This window comes from Oryza glaberrima, chromosome 8, assembly GCF_000147395.1.
Source record: "Oryza glaberrima chromosome 8, OglaRS2, whole genome shotgun sequence".
Lineage (NCBI taxonomy): Eukaryota > Viridiplantae > Streptophyta > Magnoliopsida > Poales > Poaceae > Oryza > Oryza glaberrima.
In genome coordinates, this window is record NC_068333.1 from 8,172,144 (window position 1) to 8,187,067 (window position 14,924).

At 41.5% G+C, this 14,924-nt stretch overlaps 1 pseudogene; it reads left to right on the top strand.

The window, feature by feature from the left end:
- The first annotated feature begins 282 nt into the window (after positions 1–282).
- On the top strand, positions 283–14,924 carry LOC127781334 (disease resistance protein RGA2-like; annotated as a pseudogene).

Sequence of the window (14,924 nt, forward strand, 5' to 3'; positions counted from 1 at the left end):
TTAAGACAAGAGTCGAACTTCTAATTACAACTCATGATTTTCTTTAAAAAAAATCCCAAACGAATTCCCACAATGATTTTCTGCTTAGCTAAACCGTATAACAATAATAATAATACTAAAATAGCCTTATTTTTCTAGTTTCTGAAAAAGAAGAAGAGGACGAGTTTTGAAACGAAATCCCAGTGGATCTCGGCCCAGCCAAACGCGGCCCCAAAGGTAGTCAGCCCAGATGGCCCGGCCCATCTGGCAAGTTGATCTCAGTAACCCCCCAAGCAGAGAGGGTCCGCCGGCGCCGCCACAGCCGCCGCAGATGCGCGGTGTCGCCGGCGCCCGCCCCCGATGGCGTCCCTACTTCCGCCGCGGCCGGCCACTCCCCTCCTCGCTTCCAGGCTCGCCGATAGCTCCCCTTCAGGCTTCAGCGAGCCGGGACGGCAGGTCCAGCCGTCCAGGATGGCGGCCATCTCGTCGGCGTCTCTGCGCACTGGTATCCTGCTCCCCCTGTTCGATTTGATTTTTTTTTTCCAATTTTACGTAAAATGTAAGCTTAGATTATGTTTACTGAAATTTTATAAATGCTGTCCTTTATTTTATCAAGGTCTGAATATTTTACATTTAAATTATATAAGTCTCCATCACTTGTAAATTTATTTTATGTCTTGTGTAACTAAGTCTTTATCAGTTCTAAATTAGAAGTTAGAGCAATTCATTGTTCAACCTTTTATCCAAGTAAGGGATAATGCTTAAAGTTAAACAGGGAATCAGAGGAGTGATGACTGATGAGAGTGGTTAGATTTCCATCAAAGGGATGAAAAGAAGTAACTGAACCGAAAACTAGACAATAAAATTATATATCTTAGGATTGTGATAGCTTTGCTCCTCCACAGTATATATGGTCCTCAAACAGAAGATAACTCTTTGGATAAATCCATTGGCATGTAACCTTAGAGTCAGTACAAAAAGGAGATAGAAATTGAGAATATAATCTTATGCTTTCTCAGTATTTGGATTGAATGATTACAGAATGTATTTTCTATAACCTCTGCAGTAATCCATTATTGCCGAATGCATGGCGCCATGGTGGTATGGATGGCAAGAGACGTCTAGAGCAGTAGTGAGTACTGATAAAATAGAATAAACAGAAATCCCCTGTACGCATGGAATCAGTGAATCACACTCCGGTCTTTAGCATCATTAGCCTTTAATTATAACCTAATACCAAAGATTAAAAGGCAGAGACTTCAGATCCGTTTCCTTGTGAGAGAGACACAGTTGTTCAGATTCTTTTCTTCACTGTTATCACACAAGCATGCACGTCCCCCAATACCCATCTTTCTTCCTGTTGGTGCTCAAGGTTCCCACCATTAAAAGCAAAAGTGATCAGTCCATAACTAAACATCATTAGTACAAGCAAGTAATCACCTCATCCTCCTCCGATCCTCCAGGCTAGCACACCATTCTGCACAGAGGTAGGGACTGCTGCTGCTGCTAGCTGCATTCACTAGCGGCAGCCATGGCAGGAGTTGTGGGGTTGTTGGCCATGGCCGTGGTGAGGGAAGCGGGCGCTAAGCTAGGCGCTGCCATTGGAGAGCAAGTGATGATGTTGTGTGGCTTCAAGGAAGACCTGGAGGACATGAAGGACATGCTGGAATCCATGGCGGCGGTGCTCAAGGATGCAGAGAGGCGGTCGGTTACCGAGGAGTCGGTGCTGCTGTGGCTGAAGCGGCTCAAGAATGCAGCCTACGACATCTCTGATATGCTCGACGAATTCCAGGACAAATCGAAGTCTGCAACTGCTGGAAAGGTACATAACTTTGCTAGCTTTAGTTGTGTCAAGTTATAAAGGCACATATACATCTTAATTCATTGCAACACAAGCATCATAAACAGGTCCAATTCCTAAAGGCACAGATACATCTTAGTTCATTGCAACACATAACTTTCATTTGAAGTCAGCCCAAACTTTGCGCATGTCAAATGTGTGTTGTGATGAGCTGCTTATTTGTTTGCAAAACCGATCATGATTCTTGTTTGAGTGAGCCCTGCTGGTAACCTTCTTGTTGAGTGAACCCTGCTGTTGCTTTCTCAATTCCGAAGCAGGGAAAGTCAGACTCAGAAGGGAGGGGGCATTAAATCACATCCATCCTATTTTGTTTCCTCAACGGTTAAGAGATGATGATGCCATAGAGAACCCATAGGCACTATTGAATGGGATTGTCGGGTTCGGCATGTTTATGGGCCATTGCTGGGTGTGCTGACCATTCTTGTTAGATCAAAACACAACAACAAAGCCTTTTCAAAGTGGGTGAAGCGTAATAGAAGGAAAAAAAATCTTGTAGAATGAAATTTTACCCAAATTAGAAGACAAAAAGATAACTATTTTCTATTGTTCTATATGGTTTTCAAAAAATCAAATAAAATCGACTAAAGCATAAAGCCAAAGGGCACTAAAATAATATAAAATAAGAGCAAGGTTACCACACTTCCCTTTGCATGAATATGATCATTATCGCATCAAAGTGTTTACAAAGTGCATATAAAACACTCATCTCTAATATGAACTGCACTCTATATGAAAGAGTAAAGAGTATAAAACCTAGGTTTTCTCTCTATATAAGTGTCTTGCCCAATTACTCCCCCTCTAGTGTTTATTTACCCATAACCTTTGTCACCCCAAAAATGACACTAAATTTTCGGATGCATTATGTATTATGCACTGTCATCATGGGACACAATGTAAAAGTTTGATAATTTGGAACAAACGAAATAAAACATTAAATATTACCTTAGTATAAAGGTGTTTTAGGCCTGCGCCAAAAGAAAAACAACAGCCGCGAGAAACGGGCCAATGACTCCACTTTATAGGCGCTAATTAGGGTATAAGCCATGACTCCTCGTAGGACTTACTTAGCTCTATTATGAAGATGGGACTTGCAATGTTGAGTATAAATGTACCCAACAAGGTATAAGCAAAAATGCACATGATGCAAGGGATAGAAGGAATGGCATAATAGGGTTTATTTTCACGTAAATCCATAGTTCAAACAATTCACTAGTTTAAAGCATATTTTTAAACACGACCATGTTTTAAGTCATAATTATGATATCAACCATGTTGCGAGCCCACGCAAACCTACCTAGGCTAAACCACTTGAATATCCATCATGATTCCATCCTCTTAGGCTCTTAGCCTGGGAGTAACATTGCTCGGCCTTAACCGCCGTTTTTTTGATAAATTGGTCCTTTTCAAAAACTTATTTTGAAACTAACCCGTGCCAAAAACTTCAACCAAAAATAGGCCGTGGGCTCAGCGCCAATGTATCTAACGCTGAGATACAACGGGTTAGCGCCAGAGTCATTGGCGCTGAACACCGTGTAAGGCCAGTGTCATTAGCACGGATTAGTTTCGAAATAAATTTTTGAAAAATATCAATGTCAAAAAAACGGCCTTAACCGTGTAAGGCCAGTGTGTAAGTTGGATACAACTGCGTGACATCATCAATAAAGTATATTGTCCAATGGATGGTATGACGTGATCTAGCATCCCAGTACTCCACTTTATAGAAACACTAGAATTGGTTCGGTTGAGTAAAATTACCTTACCATGAAAATTCAAGTAAAAATTGGTTAAGCATGGTGAATTTATAAAAAAATACTCTAGGTCACATTTGAATTTTTCTTTGATGGCTTTTATTGTTTGAGATTTTCTTTTTGGTTTTTAATTATTTCCAAAATTCTATTTAAAAGGTGGTTTTTAATTTGGGGGTGAATTTTTTAGGCACTACAACCTCCAACACCAAGGACTTCTACTTACTAGGATATGATTCCATCACATTCCAGTTCTTTTGCAATATTTCTAAATTAGAACCCCTCTAAAGTTTTCAAATTTGACTCTTTTTCCATAAACGCACACCTCCTATGTACACCATATGGAAACCTTGACTTCACATGCACTGTTCTCTAGCCTGAACGTCCCGCATGATATCCTTAACAGTTTGGACGTCAACTCCCCTTGAGTTTAGTCCTTGATTTTGTCACTAACCGCGCCCCTCTGGCCTCAAGCAAATTGGAACATCAACAAAACCATATTCAAAGCACAAGTTATTCCCAACTTATCCCAAATTAGCGCGACAATGATTCCTTTGTCCAAAAATGTAGGCATTTCTAGAGGTTTTCACAAAACTTAAGGAAGTAGGTAGAATTGAATGTTAGAAGATTGTGATTGGCTGATAAGAGATAGTAGATAGAGATATTAAATAGGAGATGGTTGTGATTGGTTGAGATGAGGGGATAGCTGGAGAAATAGCTACATTTTTGGACAAAATTTAAACTCTATGAATAGCTACATTTTAGGACTGAGGGAATACATAACATACATAATCATTATAAAACCATAAATATTAAAATCAACTTAGATCAAAATCTTCACTACTTAAATCATCAATGAAATTCTTTGCTACATCTACATGTGATCCACCAATGATGGTGCAAGATGACACAGTTGGGCCAAGCATTATTTTCGGATGAGCATTCTTCCCACCAAAAATGTAGTCAGGATGAGCATTCTTTTCAGTGTTTCCATACTCAAGGCACATTTGGGCCGATCCACTGATCTCACCAGCTAAGATGAGTTGTATATTGCTTTAGGTCTAGGTCCATCAATGACTAGCGGTCCACCCTCCTTGGATTCAAGCCAACGACAGTTATAGCTTGATTGACTGGTGGCAGTGTCCTACTTGGAAGTCTCTCTTCTGGTGGAGGAGATCTCTAGTGGTGGAGATCGAGGAAGATCAGCTACCGTGGACCTATGATAGGATGTCAATCAAGACTTAATATATACTGGTTGGATCTGCCACTAAGATATGGCCTTTACTGGTTGGATCTAGTGGTGTGATCTGGTTTTATTGGTTAGATTCAATACAAGAATTTTGTCTTGAGGTGTGGTCGAGCATTGGTACCTCCTCTAAAGTGAAAATCCTAGGTGTGGCCTTCATTGTTTGAATTTGGCGACGGGTTCGACCTAAGTGGCTTGTCCATCTTGAAGACGTTTCATGGACAATTTGTTACTTGTGCTCTGTTTGAGAACTCTTTTGACTTGTCCTTTACTACTTTGGATCTTGTGAATGATACAAGTCGTATCTTTCTTCGTGTTGTTGCTACGAAGGTATAGACTTCAAAACCTCATTTGCTTCATAGCCATCGTCATTGTTAGGATCTCTTGATTGGTCCTGAGGATAGAGAACAGTGATTATTTTTAGGTAGCCTCTATGACAATTTGTTTGTCATGTTGATGGTATTGCTTACTGCACTTGAAATAAGCTTTATGCTTCGTGGTGTAATGGTTGTGTGTATCCCTTGTTTGTGTAGAGGCCAGAAGTGCCTCCATTATAAGAAAACCAAGAATACTTATGAAAGTCAATACAATTAGTTGAGAGTGTAATCATAACTAGTGTCATTTTGCTATCACTACCTCACTCAAAGCTTTAAGAAATTGTCAATCCTTTCCAAATTTAATATGGACTAGTTGTTATATATAATTCAACAAGAGGTTACAAAGCTAGATATTTTCTTCGATAATTTTCTATTTCACCTGAACATATAAATAATATCATTTTTTTCCTAGATGAAGACGATGCTCTCTTGTTTTGCAATTGCATCCAAGATTTCTATGGCTAATAAGATGAAAAAGATGAGAGATCAACTGAGAAAGATCAAAGAGGGTCATGAGGCTTTTAGACTCACACCTGACTCCACACCATATAATGAGCATCACCGTCCTGATCCACGAGAAACAACATCGAAGGTGATTCAATCGTCCATCATTGGCAGAGACAAAGAAAGAAAACAAGTTGTGTCTTTGCTATCAGCAAGTGACGAGGAAGACACAGTAATTGTGCCAATCTATGGGTTTGGAGGCATTGGGAAAACAGCTTTAGCCCAACTGGTTTTTAATGATACCCAGTTCAGAGGTTATGACCACAGGGTATGGGTCTATGTGTCCCAGGTATTTGACTTGAAAAAAATAGGGGACACCATTATTTCTCAAGTGTCAAATGAAAGAAATAAGAATGAATATACCAGGGAGAATATAAACGGACGCCTTTGTGATCTATTAGAGGATAAGAATACTCTGATTGTTTTGGATGATCTATGGGAAACAAATGACTTTCATTTAAATGAGTTGAAGCTTATGCTAAATACAAAAGGCAAAATAAAAGTCTTGGTGACAACACGCAATGAAGACGTTGCAAAGAAAATTTGCACACATAAACCATATGTTGGACTCTGCCATGTGTTGGAATATAATTAAGCAACGCAGTAATTTTGAAGCTAGAGGTGATAAAGACCAAATCGAGCAAGTCGGATGGGTCATTGCCAAGAAATGTGGAGGCATAGCATTAGCAGCCCATGCACTTGGTTTCTTGCTATCTGGAATGGACCTTGTGGAATGGAGAGCACTGAGCAATAGTGATATTTGGACTGAAGCTTTTTCTGATAATTCAGTGTTGCCATCCTTGAAACTAACTTACAAGAATATGCCACCATATTTGAGATTATGCTTTGCCTACTGCGCCATCTTCCCTAAAGGTCACAATATAGCTAAAGCAAGTCTGGTTCACCAATGGATTGCTCTTGGTTTTATTGAGCCATCTAAAACATTTTCATCGGTACGACTTGGCGAGAAGTATATCAGACAACTTGTTGGGATGTCTTTCCTTCAGCGTTCCATATTGCACACTGTGAGTTATGATATACCTCAATAGAAAAGCAATGTTTTGCCTGTCTTAAGTCAATTATAAAGTACCATGCATTTGTAAATAACTAATAATTATAAAATATGAGTCCGAGCATACTCAGCTGCAAGGCTAACACATTACATGTACGCATGTTTACCCCAAATAATATGTTAATTGTATTAGAAGTAGGGCTTGTATAATTTATCTTGTCAAGTATGTTTATATCTTTTGGGATATTAAGAGCTTTGCCTTTCTAAAATAAGAAATGGAAATGTGAAGAAATTGTTACAAGTACCAAATAATGCCCATTAACATAACGAGAAAGGTCATATTTGCCACATACTTATTATTTACTCTACAGTTCACTGAATTATTACTAAAACTGCAACTAACACATTACAATAGGAAAGCACTGTTTTAGTAATAATTCATACTGTCGGTCTCTGAGATCCCTCCCACACAGCATAGAATTAATTGACAGTCTGGAGTTTCTAATAGTTGTGGGGTGCTCAGATCAACTTAAGGAGTATTTGAGAAAATCTCAATTCAAGAATATTCCAATCTCATTACCACACTTCATTGTTCACTCTATTTCTGGTGATTCCCGCAGCAACCTTCATATGCTTGAAGATATAAATCCTGTCAGACTTGAAATAAGCTGTCTTGAAAATGTGAAGTCCATAGAAGAAGCACGAGGAATTGAGTTGTCAGAGAAACAAAATCTTTCAACATTGACATTTCATTGGACTTCATGGGCTGACCGACTTTTGGAGGACAAGGATGTTTTGGGAGAACTAATGCCACCAAGAGGTCTGTGGAATTTAAGCATACAAGGGTATGATAGCACAACCTTCCCAACTTGGTTTGTAGGCATCTCACATCATCTTCCAAGTCTTGTTAAGATTGAGTTGAAGGATTTGCACAGATGCAGACACCTGCCACCACTGGGACAGTTGCCAAACCTGAATGAAGTGCATCTCCAACAGATGGACAGTCTCACAAAAATTGATGGCGGTTTCTGCGGTGGCGACAAAGGCCCATTCCAAACTGAAAGTCTTCACCTTGAGGGATATGAAACAGTTGGAAGAGTGGAGCACCACAACACACAGTAAAGGTGGTGAGGATAGCATAGAGTTCATGTTCCCTATGCTAGTTACACTGTCAATAGAGCTTTGTCCAATGCTTAGACTGAAACCATGCCCACCGATGTTTCACAGCTGGCTCATATCAGAGAGCGACAAGGTTATATCTTCATGGGGTGAGATCAGACACGAACCTGCAGCCAGTTTCAGCCATTCCTTCTCTTCTTCTTCCGACACCAACTTGGAGATCAAAGGAGTAGGGGTTGCAGCGGACGAGTGGAGGTTGCTTCACCACCTCCCCACCCTCCAACAGCTGGAGATCTCCTGGTGTAAAAATCTTTTGCATCTTCCAGACGCCATCCGACATCTTCCATCACTCTGGTCGCTAAGTTTGAACTCCTGCGAGGCCATACAGGCGCTGCCGGAGTGGCTGTGTGAAATGACCAGCCTTCAGATCATCAGGATTTGGGGGTGCGAGGGCATCAAGTCTTTGCCGCACCACCTTTTTGCTACAGATGCAAGTGCAATGGACATTTGCCTGCTGTGTGCAAGGCAGATTTGAATTGCATTATATGTAACAAGAAGGATTCACATTTGTCTATCAAGTGCCCAATCCTGAAGATGCCGAAACCAAATGCGTCGTTGCTTGGGTTTGGCAAGAATGAGCTTGGTTTTCTTCAAGTGCCAGACTTTGATTACAAGCTCGAGACTACAGTTCCGGCACCTACAGCTTTAGTCACGATCACTGGTGGACACCTAGGAGCGGATGGGGTACAGACAGAGCTTGCCAGGCTTATTCGAGCAGATTGGAACTGGGAGGCTTTGCCACACGGTAAAGATTCTTTCCTAGTTACATTCCCATCGGAGGAGGAACTGAAAAGAATGGCTGATGTCGAGTTTCGCCTAAAGAATCATGGGGTTGCTCTGACGATCTCCGAGTGGCAGGAAGCAGGTGATGTTATTCCCTCATATGAATTGGATATGGCATGGGTGCATGTCACCGGTGTTCCTCATGCTTGGCGGCATTATCTCGGTTTCTGGGCACTTGGTAGTGTAACTGGGGCTACAGAAGAAGTAGACATGCTAACCTTCCGGAAGTTGGGAGTGATCCGAATCAAAGTGGGCATTATGGATAGGGAACATTTCCCTTTCACTACTGATGTTGTGTTTGGGAAGCATGGGTATGAGCATTTACACTGTTGAGCCTGAAGATTTTCAACCTGCCATTCCCACCCCATCCAATGATACTATGGATCATGATTCTGCGGGTACTGATAATGGTAGCAACATGGATGGAGGTAGTGCTGATCATGCAGCAAAAAAGAAGAAGGCGAATACATCGACACCGGAGAGTTCGAATGCTGCAGTTTCATGTCCAACTCCTATGCAGTTAGCAGTGACTCCTTTTGGGGATCGTCGCCCTGTGCCACAGAGACAGCAAATTATCCTGGGCACTAGAGTGAACAAGCAGCACATTGCGGTCACTCCGTTAAGGGTGATCGGATCGACATCATACGGTCGGAGAGAAGTTTCTCTCTCGACCTCGACAGCTGCGCCAGCCGCACCGACATCGATTGTGCTTCTACCGAAGTCTTCATCATCGGATACTCCACCCGGGCTGACAATGGCGGTGTCTCCACCTACTCCTGCACCTTTGGGGCGGTCGCTCACGTCGACCCCACCCCCATCCGCTCCTATGCAGACCCTGCCGGCATCCACTCCACCCATGCAGACCCCGTTGGCATCATCGAGGCAATCAACATCAGCGCCGACAAAGTCTCCACTCGTGCCGACTCTGCCGATGCCTACTTCACTCATGCAAACACCACCAGTGCCTACTACAACAACTCAAACTGCTGCCTATACACATGAGGGTCATGTCACTCAGCCCGGATCGAGCTCCATCAAGCACTCGACCTTCGGGCATGTGAGGTCCCCATGCACTCCTTTACAGGTATATAGGCGCAAGAGGAGCAAGTCACTGCCACCCTTGTCTAGTTCTCATACTCCTGTGCTAATTGCCTCTACTTTAATTTCGCCTATTTGTATTTCTAATGGGCTGGTGAACCAGGAGGAAAAGACCGAAGGGCTTCGCCGTAGTGATCGCTGCAATGCAGCCATATCATCTAATGGCATTGCAGCGGCCGATGAGGATTCAACGACAAAGGCTAAACGCAGGGCAGCGATGAGAAATCTGGATGGGCCAATGATGTCCAAGATGGCTGACTTAGCGAAGTCATCACTTTCGTCTACATCATACCTTGACCCTTCTATAGGTATGCATTCTAACCTCCCATCTTCTTCCATTGTTTATTTATCCAATGAACAATTTTCCTCCAATTTGGGAAAGATAGGAGTTTCTTTGGGTAGTGGAAGTGAAAACGTGGCCTTTTCTGTTAATGCTATTAAACATATGGAGGTTGACAGATGGAAAGTAGCACCTAAAACTAAGATGAAAGCTAAGGTTATTGATGAAGCGAATGATCAAAATCCTTTTGATGATGGTGATGATGAGGATGCCGAACCTGATGGCATCTTACTCGCTCACTTAGTCAAGGAAGTTTCTGAAGTAGACTTGGATGATGCGGAGCTTAGCACAACAATTTGTGACTTAATAGCTACCCCTCGAAAATCCAAATCTGCTTCAAAAAAGAAAGGTCAATCGACCAGGACCAAAAGTAACAAGAACAAAAAAGGTTGTAAATGAAAGGCATCTTCTAGAATAGCAGAGGTCTACTTGACTTGGCTAAATATCGGTATGTTGCTGAGAACATTAAGGAACACAATCTTGATTTTGTTGCTTTATTGGAGACAAGGAAGAATGATGTGTCAAAGACGAATCTTGATCGCCTAGCTAGGGGCGCAGATTTCGTTTGGCACTGTCTTCCCCCTCGTGGTAGATCAGGAGGTATATTACTCGGTATTAATGCAGCTGTAATGGACTTGTCCTTGATTGTGGAAAGGGAATTTTACGTTAAATTCCATTTACGCAACAAAGAGGACAGATTCGAATGGATCTTGATGGCGGTCTATGGACCAGCGCAGGATGAATTCAAATCTAGCTTCTTAGCTGAGCTAGTCCGCGCTTGCCAACAAAATCCACATCCCACGCTCATTGGTGGTGATTTCAACATTTTGAGGAGTAGTACAGAGAAAAACAACAATAGATATAATGACCGCTGGCCTTTTCTCTTCAATGCTGTAATTGACAGTTTTGACTTGAGAGAAATTGCTTTAGCAGGTAGACAATTCACATGGGCAAATTCCTTAGCCAACCCAACTTATGAGAAGTTGGATCGAGTCTTAATGACCACGAAGTGGGAATCCAAATTTCCGATGGTTTCGGTACATGCTCTTGAGCGAGGGGTTTCAGATCATACTCCTCTTTTGCTTGATACTGGTTCTGCGGCTTTCATCGGGAACCATAAACAGTTCAAACTAGAACTAAGCTGGTTGACTCGTGATGAATTCCACGACCATGTTGTCGAAATTTGGAACAAGCCGGTCAAAGGGCGCAACTCGGTCCAACGATGGAACAATAAAATGAGTGCTTTGCGTAAGTATCTACGAGGTTGGGCGGCCCATATGAGTGGTATGTATAAGCAAGAGAAAAAAAGTTTGCAATCGACCGTAGATGAATTGGACATCGCTGCGGAGGTTCGAGTTCTGACTGAAGTTGAAAGAGATCAATTTACTCAAGCAAGAGATCGACTAGTTATGCTTCTAAGAGAAGAAGAGACAGTGGTTTCAAAGGGCCAAAACTTCTGATGTTCGTCTAGGAGATAATAATACCAAATACTTCCAAATGGTTGCCAATGGTAAACACAGGAAGAAACGGATATTCTACCTAGAACAGGACAAAGGGAAAATAGAGGGGCAAGCAGCTCTCAAGGCCTACATTACTAGTTTCTATAAGAAACTATTTGGGCCACCTGAAGATAAACCCTTTTACGCTAGATGAATCTAGGACTGGGGATATATCACAGGTCACAGAGGCTGAAAATGAATTCCTAACGGCACCATTTTTGGAAAAAGAAATACGAGATGCTGTATTTGACATGGAGCATAACAAAGCACCGGGCCTAGATGGGTTTCCAGCAGAATTTTATCAGAAATTCTGGGAAGTCATTAAACATGATTTGATGAATTTATTCCATGAATTACATACTGGTGAATTGCCATTGTTCAGTTTGAACTTTGGGGTGATAACTTTGCTCCCCAAAGTCAAAGAAGCGAATCGCATACAACAATATAGACCTATTTGTCTGCTTAATGTCAGCTTTAAACTATTCACCAAGGTCGCCACAAATAGGATTAACTCGGTGGCGGACCATGTAGTGAGTCCGACCCAAACAGCTTTCATGCGAGGACAAAACATCTTGGAGGGTGTCGTCATTTTACATGAAACTTTACATGAACTGCATCGGAAGAAACTAAATGGAGTGATCTTCAAAATTGATTTTGAGAAAGCTTATGATAAGGTCAAATGGCCATTTTTGATGCAAGCACTTCGTATGAAAGGATTCTCAACCAAGTGGATTTCTTGGATCGAGTCTTTCGTTTCGGGTGGAAGTGTATCAATAAAAGTAAATGATGACGTCGGACCTTTTTTCCAAACGAAAAAGGGCCTTCGACAAGGTGATCCTCTTTCGCCGATGCTTTTTAATATTGTAGCTGACATGTTGGTCGTTCTAATCAATCGAGCCAAAGTAGATGGACAGATTTGTGGAGTAGTCCCTCATCTAGTGGATGATGGCATTTCTATTCTACAGTACGCTGATGATACCATTCTTTTTATGGATCATGACCTTGAGAAGGCTCGTAACATGAAGCTTCTGCTTTGTGCTTTTGAGCAGCTCTCAGGTCTCAAGATTAACTTTCATAAGAGTGAATTATTCTGTTTTGGTGATGCTCGAGCCATGGAAGACCAATATACCGATCTCTTTGGTTGTTCTTCTGACGAATTCCCATTATGCTACTTAGGCATTCCTATCCATTATAGGAAACTAAGAAATGCAGATTGGAAAGGGGTAGAAGAACGCTTTGAGAAGAGACTCAGTAGGTGGAAAGGGAAACTACTTTCCACAGGAGGACGTTTAACATTGATAAACTCAGTGCTTAGTAGTCTTCCACTGTATATGATGTCTTTCTTCGCAATACCGAGAGGTGTACTTAAGAAACTTGATTATTTTTGCTCGAGATTTTATTGGCAGTGTGATGATCAAAAGAAAAAGTATCGTTTGACGAAGTGGAGTATTATGTGCCAACCCAAAGAACAAGGGGGTTTAGGAATTCATGATTTAGATATGAAAAACATTGCCCTTCTTAGCAAGTGGTTATTTAAGCTACTCACGACCGATGGGGTCTGGCAACAATTGATTCGTAACAAGTACTTGGGCTCAAAACCTGTGTCACAAGTTGAGTTTAAAGTTGGGGACTCACAATTCTGGGCCAGCCTTATGAAGGTCAAGCGTGACTTTTTACGATTTGGCAAATTCATTATGAGAGATGGTGCCCAAATAAGGTTTTGGGAAGACAAGTGGTTGGGAGAAGCACCATTGCGAGAACAATATCCTTGTCTATACAATATAGTTAGGAATAAACATGATACTGTAGCAAAAGTGCTACAAAATTACCCTCCGAATGTATCTTGGCGAAGGGATCTCATTGGGCCAAAATTAGTGGCGTGGAATAACCTTCTTCCACGAATCGCTAACCTAGTTCTTACTCAGGATCAAGATAAGTTTCATTGGAATTTAACCCAAAATGGAGAATTTTCAGTGAAGTCGCATTATCTTGCCTTGGTACATTCAGATTTGCCCAACATAAACAAAGTAATTTGGAAATTAAAAATACCGCTTAAAGTAAAGATCTTCCTATGGTATTTACGTCGTGGGGTAGTTTTGACAAGGGATAACCTAGCTAAGCGCAATTGGCAAGGAAGTAAGAATTGTTGCTTTTGTCACAAAGATGAGACAATATTACATTTGTTTTATGAGTGCAAATTTGCCCGTTTTGTGTGGTGCATTATACAAGTGGCTACAGGGCTTTTCCCGCCACGTGGTGTATCCAATATGTTTGGTAATTGGCTACAGGGAATTAGGAAAGACTTGAAGTCACTTATCCTGTTAGGGGCAGCCACTATTTGTTGGTCATTATGGCTTTGCAGGAATGATATGGTGTTTGACAAAAGAAAAATCTCTTCTCCTTTACAGGTTATTTTTTTAACTATCCACTTCCTTCGTACCTGGGCTATCCTTCAGAAGCCTGCAACCACGGGATTTGGTTGCAGCGGCGTGTCAGCGCTTGGAGCAGGTGGTCAGGGAATGTTTTACCCAGGGACATGGGTGGCGGTTTGTGTGTTTGTGGGTTTGTGTGTTTTGGCTGTGTGCATCCTAGTTATGCAGAGGCCGGGAGTTTTCTTAGTATGGTTCTATCAACTTGATGTAATCGTCTGAGATTAATAAAAGCTTCCTTTATCAAAAAAAAATCAAGTCTTTGCCGCAGTGTACAAAGAAACTAACCAATCTGCACACCCTCAAGATTGACCAGAACCGTTACCTGCGGCGCTGGTGTCTGTCTAGGGAGAAAGGGGAGCTTGCCCACATCAGAAATGTCGTAAGTGCACAAAATCTCTATCTTATCCAAATTCCTAATCCGTATATATATATATATATATATATATATATACTCTCGTATACTCACTCTGTCCCAAAAAAAAATTCAAATCCTAGGGATAAATCTAGACATACATGTGTCTAGGTTTATTCCTAGAATCGATTTCTTTTTGGGACAGAGGGAGTACTGCTTAATTGTTTCACATCACATCAAACAAAATTGAAAATGTCTTTGCTAAGCAGTGTTGTCTTATGTTTAGGCTGTCGACATGGGTTTAACGGAGGCTCTGATGAAGATTTTCGCTGAAGATTTCATGCCTATCGACTCTTCAGAGTAATTGTTCTTTTTGGTCGAAAGTATGTAACAGGCAAGTCTACAGTACCTGGTGTTGTTCCATTTATGTACATTCCATTTCATAATTTCGACATGATTCACTATTATCAACTGATGCCACTCTGTATAAGATTATGCGTGTTTTCCTATAGTCCTT